The 7,270-nt window shown below is 28.6% G+C and overlaps 1 long non-coding RNA gene across 1 annotated transcript; it reads right to left on the bottom strand.

Moving 5' to 3' along the window:
• Positions 1–4,781: 4,781 nt before the first annotated feature.
• Positions 4,782–6,067, bottom strand: LOC125855446 (uncharacterized). Its single transcript, XR_007445487.1, has 2 exons — positions 5,227–6,067; positions 4,782–5,138 (listed from the first exon to the last, which is right to left on the bottom strand). It is a non-coding gene; the product is annotated as an uncharacterized LOC125855446 (long non-coding RNA).
• Between the last annotated feature and the right edge of the window lie 1,203 nt (positions 6,068–7,270).

Genomic DNA, 7,270 nt, shown 5'->3' on the forward strand with positions numbered 1-7,270 from the left:
TTTTGACCCTTTTCCCTAATAGTAATATAGATATTTATTGCAATATATAATAGTACTATAATAAATTCTTTATACATTAAAAGTAATATAGATATTTATAGCAATATATATTAATACTATAATAAATTCTTTATACATTAAAAGTAAATTATGCATACAATGATGAACCTTCTTTATTTGATTTTGCTCAGTTGATCTGTTTTTAATATTTATATTTTCAGCACATAAAAGAATTGATTTAATACTATATTACTAATGATAGTATAATAAGTATAATTTTCTTGAAAATTATCATATTTACTGTCGTTTATTTCATATATATATATTTAGAGTCAACCCTAATACTTTTATATACATTTTAAAATATATTAAGTTTCCAAGTTATTTAAAAAGGAAGATTCATGGTTGTAATTAGTACTGTCGTTTATTTCATATATATATATTTAGAGTCAACCCTAATACTTTTATATACATTTTAAAATATATTAAGTTTCCTAGTTATTTAAAAAGGAAGATTCATGGTTGTAATTAGTAAGGTAAAAATAAATAAATAAAGAGTGAATAAAATTCTAAAAGAGAGAAAAATGACAAAGATGTGCCCAAAAAAAAAGGAATAAATTGAAAACAACAGCTTAAAAAATTCATATTTTTACTAAACTTATTCGTTCATCAAATACTAGTTTGACCGACACTACTAGTATGAAAAATCCATTATTTGCCAAATAGTTAAAAACCATTATTTTCTATAAATTTGATTTGTAACATATCACATCGTGCCATTTTTTTCAAAGTAATGGGCGTCTTGGCTACTTTTTGGACCAGTATGCAAAGTAAATTGGAAAAATATTTGAAAATTATCTACCGTAGTTTTTAATATGGAAAATGTACAATAATACTCCCCTTGAATTTAAATATTCTATAGGCTTCACCAAAAATAGTATAAGAAGATTGATATCAACATTAAATGGTTCTCTCCCATGATGAATGGCTTTAAATTTAATTTCGATGGTACTTACAATCAGATATCCAATTATAATGAATAGAAAGTGTATATAAAAAACAAAAAAGGCCTAAAATATCTTTGAAATATTAAAAATGGTACAAAACTACCCTCCATCCACCTATTGGCTCCAAAATATTCTTGTCATCCACCTTTGGGTCCAAAATTGACCACTTATTTAACGGTTTTAAATTTAAACTATTTAAATAATTTTTTTAAATACGTGGCGCTCAACTATTATAACCAAACAAGAGCTAGAGATAGTAATATAGACTAGTTAATTGAGAAAGAAGCAAAACACTAATCTTATAATTCTAGGAGAAATTTTTCTATCACTCTTTCATCATGAATCAATTTTTCAAAAATTCAAGATTGGTTCTTGGCATTTTCAATTTCATTAAAATCCAACCAAAAAATAGAAATTAACTAGGCAATTTTGCAATGTCTGAAACTTGAAAATCAATAGAGAGTTTTGTTAAACATAGGAGAAATTGACTGAGAGGAAGACAACATTAGAAAGGAAGGGTTCATGTTTTGTTTAATAGGTGAATTTGAGGCGGGTTTATTAATTCGGTCGAGTTTAATTATTAATGGGTGTAAATGGATGGGTTTATAAATTAAATTATAACCAATAATTGAGCGCCATGTATTTTAAAAACTATTTAAATTTAAAACGTTAAATAAGTGGTCAATTTTGGACCCAAAGGTGGATGACAAGGTTATTTTGGAGCCAATAGGTGGATGGAGGGTAGTTTTGTACCATTTCCTATACTTCGAGGGTATTTTAGGCCTTTTTCGTGTAAAAAATATCTAAATAGTTGGATTTTATAGGATCCAGCTCATCTCCATTTCTTTTCTCTCCATTTTCTCCAAGTTCCTATTTGGATTAGTGACACATGGCATAGGTTAAAATAAATGGTTAAGATTTAGTTTCCCAAAGTAAACCTCTAACCATGATTTAATTAATATTATCTTGTCCATAAATATAGGGAAAAAAATTTCTCTTCCTAATTTGTTTTTACGTAGGATTTTTTTTTAATTTTCTTTTAGATAATTAAAATTTAAAAGATTAAGATAAAAAGATTATTTAAAAGAAAATAAAAAAAAGATCTTACGTACAAAAAAAAATTTAAGAAGAGAACTTTTTTTTTTCTATATTTATGGATAAGATAATATGTTGCTAAGATTGTGAGATTATAGTAATTTTAATACTTAATATATAATGTATTTATTAGTTAAATCATGGTTAGAGGTTTACTTTGGGAAACTAAATCTTAACCATTTATTTTAACCTATGTCATGTGTCACTAATCCAAATAGGAACTTGGAGGAAATGAAGAGAAGAGAAATGGAGAGGAGCCGGATCCGATTTTATAAGCGCACTACAAGTATAAACCAGTCATATAAATCACCTTGTGGCAACAATGTAAACCATCCATATATAATGACTACTAGTATGCTTTAATAAATAAATTTTTTCGACTAAAAATATATGAAAATTTTCAAAAATATATACGTGAGTTTAAATTGCACATGTAAAACTCTCAAACAAATTCATGGAATTTGAACCTTTTGTAAGCTTGATAGGACGCTTGAATTTCAATTTTATTTTGTTTTATGAAAGTTAAATTGAGGCAATAGAATACTCCATAAATAACTTATGAAATTCTTTTGTGTTTTAGTTGAGATATTTTTGTTAATTTTAATATCAAATTAAATATTGAATAATTTTGAAACCGTAATTAAACGTTAATAATGGACTGGAAAAGGGTTCATTGGTCTATTTCCTTTTCTTCCCTATTTATATAATATTTAAAAGTATTCGTTGATCCTTTTTTTTATCTGTATTTGTTAATCCTGATTATTATATATTGCAATTATTTATATTTGTGTATCACAATAAAGTTAAAGAATATAAAAAGTGATATGAATCTCTTTTTCGCCAAAAAATGCAATCATATTTTTTTTTTGGACTTCTCTCTATCTCCTTTATGCGCTATGCCTACATTAAAAATATCACTCATCTAACTCTTTTAATTATATTAAACATGTAGTATATTAAGAAGCTAAAAATCATTTTTTAAAATTTTCTTTAATATAAAATTTAATGATGTTTATTTTATTTACTCCCATAACCTTCTATTATTATAACGTCTTAAATAACTAATAGTCATATTATTGATATTATTTAATATTCTATATTATAGTCCTAGAATACGTTGTAATACTTCGTATAAATGATCATATTAGACTTTTTGTACTTTTAAGTTTTTGGTACATACTTATTAGCTTCATATTTTAGTTTCATGACTTGAATAATAAATTAAATGCTATTGAATGGTGATTTCTTGTAGGTATGGATGTTGACAAGATCTCAAAAAATTGTGCATTCATTTCATTTTTTATTTTTTTTGTAATTTTAATGATTAAGATGGTAGAATTAATAATGTTGCATTATTTATTTATTTTGTGTGTTCTCTCTAAAATTTCTCTTTATTTTATATTTTGTACAACTTTTTTTATTGTTGTGAATTTATAATTTAACAGTTAAAAATAATAATATATGACTTTGTTGGGAGTTATTTGACTAATAATCAAAATATTTTTCTATAAAATTAATTTTATATATATATATATATATATCACCATAATTCCATTAACAGTAAGATGCATTAAAAGGTGAGAATAGATAAAAACTCAACATAACAAACTTAGAACTAAAATAAAATATTTTAGGAAAAAAATAATAATTCATCAAAGAAACATGACACATGAGCAACCCAAGTACAACTACTTTTATGTAAAAAATATTCAAAATGAGTGGAAAAAAAATACATCAAATGATTATGAATAGTAATAAAGCAAAAGTCATGTCAATTATGTGATCATTATATTGGGTATCTGTTAATTTTAAACAAAATAAAATTTTTACGACTAAATTAATGTATAGATTAAATGACGTATCCATAAATTCGAATTGACAAAAAATCACATAGAAGAACCTTTTTTTGTCTTACCGTATCATGTGCTCCTTTATGTCACGTCCCTTTTCACTTTGGTTGTACCTCTTATCCCACTTTTTGTTTTGTTGTCATGCTCAATCTGGAGAGTAGTTAACTGCCACATTACTTAATTTAGAAACAAAAGAACTCGGAGAACATTAAAGTGTGTAACAAACATGAACACCACTTGAAACTTAAAGTCTACAACAATAGTTTAGTAGAAAGAGGAAGAGACTATGCTTATTCGGTCGAGGCCAAATGTAGAGCACACTTTGTAAGGCTTTTATAATAGTTTAATGCAATGCTCTTCCTCAAACATATATGTTCTGTACTTATGGACACCTTACAACTGTTTGAGAAAGTAGACGAACGGGTAATTTTTGTATTCTCTTAATATCTTGTTTTCTCATAAAGATACCTACATCTCAACCTTCTGAGTATCAATTCACCTATAAGGAGGCTTATGTAAAGTTCATTTGACGAATCTATGTATTCATAAGGCTCTGTGTTTAGCCAGACCACTAATGGTGATCTCTCTTATCTGGACTCTTTGTTTTAATTCCTTATTTTCCTTCCGGCTTCATTCATACGTAATCGCAAACATATTATAACCAAAATGTATTTACCTTACACATGGGAAAGTCGATTGTTGATTCATGAGGCGAAATTCAACACAAAACATGTAGGATGCAATTACCTACTCCAATTCGTGCCATGAAAGAAATATAAGAGCAAAATATACTTCTTCAATAATTTTGCAACTTTTTGACCAATCTACTGTGACTCAAACATATTTGGCCTCAAAATCTCACTTGTTATATGTATCAAAATATGTAGGACTTCTCAACTTCATACACTGCAAAATCGTAGAGTACCTCTTTCAATTGAAAGTACTCGGAGATTCTCAATTCAGCCATTTCAGTGTCTTAAGATTCCATGAAAGGTACTTTCACACATCGAGCCTAGGACGCATAGCTAATGCAAGTTATAGTGTACAATCATAGCTTCCTGGGTGCAGCTGGGAACTTCCACAAGAGCATTGCTAGTAACATTTACTCCGTTCTTCTTACTATTCACAAACACTAAAGAGTTCGAGAGATGAAGTAATTTCATGATCCCTTGCTATTTGATTCAATCTTGTGCAAAAACATAAAAAAGTTCAAAGATCTTCAGATTATTTTCAGAAAACAATAGTACTAATATAGTTCTTATGTAGTCATGTACCTTGACTTGAGTGTCAAAATTTTATCTCCACAGAGTAAAATGGTTTTCACCGAATGTTTCTTAATGCAGAGAGTGTTGACTGTCAATTTTTTTTCTGAAACAGAACATTGCTTCACTTCAACAAAAAAGTTAGATAAATAGTAGTAATGCTACTGTAGAATTACACATGCAAGTAAATGACAAAAGATCAATAATATTAAGGTAATAATTCTAAAAACATTTAACTGGTAACCCCTTCTCCACACGGGAACAAAATATTTTAGATAAAAAGCAAAAGATAATAATAAGCGGAGGGAAGCCCATACTTCAATTTCATTAGACTTCCAACATTTTTTAAAGCGGCCAACTCTTGGTACTAAGCTCTCTTCACGACACACAAGTCTTTTTTCAGTGGGGAATTTCGGCAAACACAATAATGGCATAAATTACCTCATCTGATTAGCAAGAGAATAGATTTTAGTATTTCAAAGAAGATACATTCATAACCAGCACCAAGAAGGTGTTGCAATATACAAATTAAAACATACAGACACGACGAGGAGAAACAACACTTTCAAGCCTGAAAGAGTTTGAAATGAGTATCGTAGAGAAGCAACATGTTCTTGACTCATAATAGTAGCATATATGCTCTAACTTTTGTTGACTTATATAACACAAAAAACATCAATCAATAGAAATACCAATTACAAATCGAACCACCCGAGATCTGACATTCAAACAGTGTAGGAGAAAAAGAGGTTTTTTACCACCATTACAGACAATCAATAGACCTATCCCCTATGTTTGTGCGGAGAAAAAACTAACATCAAAGTGCAATACAGTTGGTTTCCTGCAAAGAAAAGTCTAATAGCCAATCAAATAAGCCCACAAAGCCCAAACTATTGGTGTTGACATAAAGTAATATAGACTAATAAGATAAAATTACGAAATTATTCTTAAAAAAATACAACTATTGGTGCATTTTGTACAACTGCATATAGCAGTGTTCGTACACCCTCAAGTGCCACTTTTAATAAAGAGTAATATATATATATATACTAGATATAGGACCCCGTGCCAGCACGGGGCCCAATATATATATATATTTTTATTTTTATTTATGTCATATTATGGAATTTGAAAAGTTATTGAAATTTTTATATGATTTTAAAAATATTTTAAATTTTTAGCTACTGTGATTTGTAGTACTTTTTTTTAACATAATTTTGAAAAAAATATTTATTACTCTGTTTGTTCTAATTTATGTGGCACACGCAGAATTTTAAATATTAAGCATTTTTTATACGTCTCTTTAATATATTAAGTTGTTAATTATTGTATTTTATTGTACATTTTGTCACGACCCGAGCCTACACCCTGGACGTGGCCGGCACTCGAAGACCATTGCTGGTCCCCAAGCGAACCCTCATCCTGACTGACTACAAGCGGAAAACTGATTCAAGCATACAAAGCTTAAAAACTTAAATAAAAGTTCATAAGACTTAAATACAAACTTTAAGTCCAAAGAAAACTATGTATAATAAAATATATACAACTCGCCATAAAAAGGCAACTTTAGTCTTTAAAACATTTAATAAAATAAATGATACAGACTTCTCAACTATTCTGACTATCTATGAAGCCTCTAAATGACAATGATGGAAGTCTGGACAATACCCACGACCTCCTAACAACTGAAAGTAAATGGAATCCTCCGAAAGCAATAAGACTCACCATAGCTAACTCGAACTCTTGGATGTATCAACGAAGCTCCTGTTGATGATCCTGAATACCTGTGTCTGCATCATGAAAAGATGCAGGCCAAATGGCTCAGTACGTGGAATGTACGAGCATGTAAGGGAAATTCTAAAACATAAACATAAGCTTGAAACTTGATAAAAAGGAAACATACTTGCCTCTTTTCAAACATACTCAACTCAAGGAATACTCCAAACTACTCAAACTTACTCAACTCAGAAGTACTCAAGGATAAGATACTCAACTCAGAGATTAGATACTTAACTCAAAGATATGATATTCGACTCAAAGATATGATATTCGACTC

Source organism: Solanum stenotomum, chromosome 2 (genome assembly GCF_019186545.1).
Source record: "Solanum stenotomum isolate F172 chromosome 2, ASM1918654v1, whole genome shotgun sequence".
Lineage (NCBI taxonomy): Eukaryota > Viridiplantae > Streptophyta > Magnoliopsida > Solanales > Solanaceae > Solanum > Solanum stenotomum.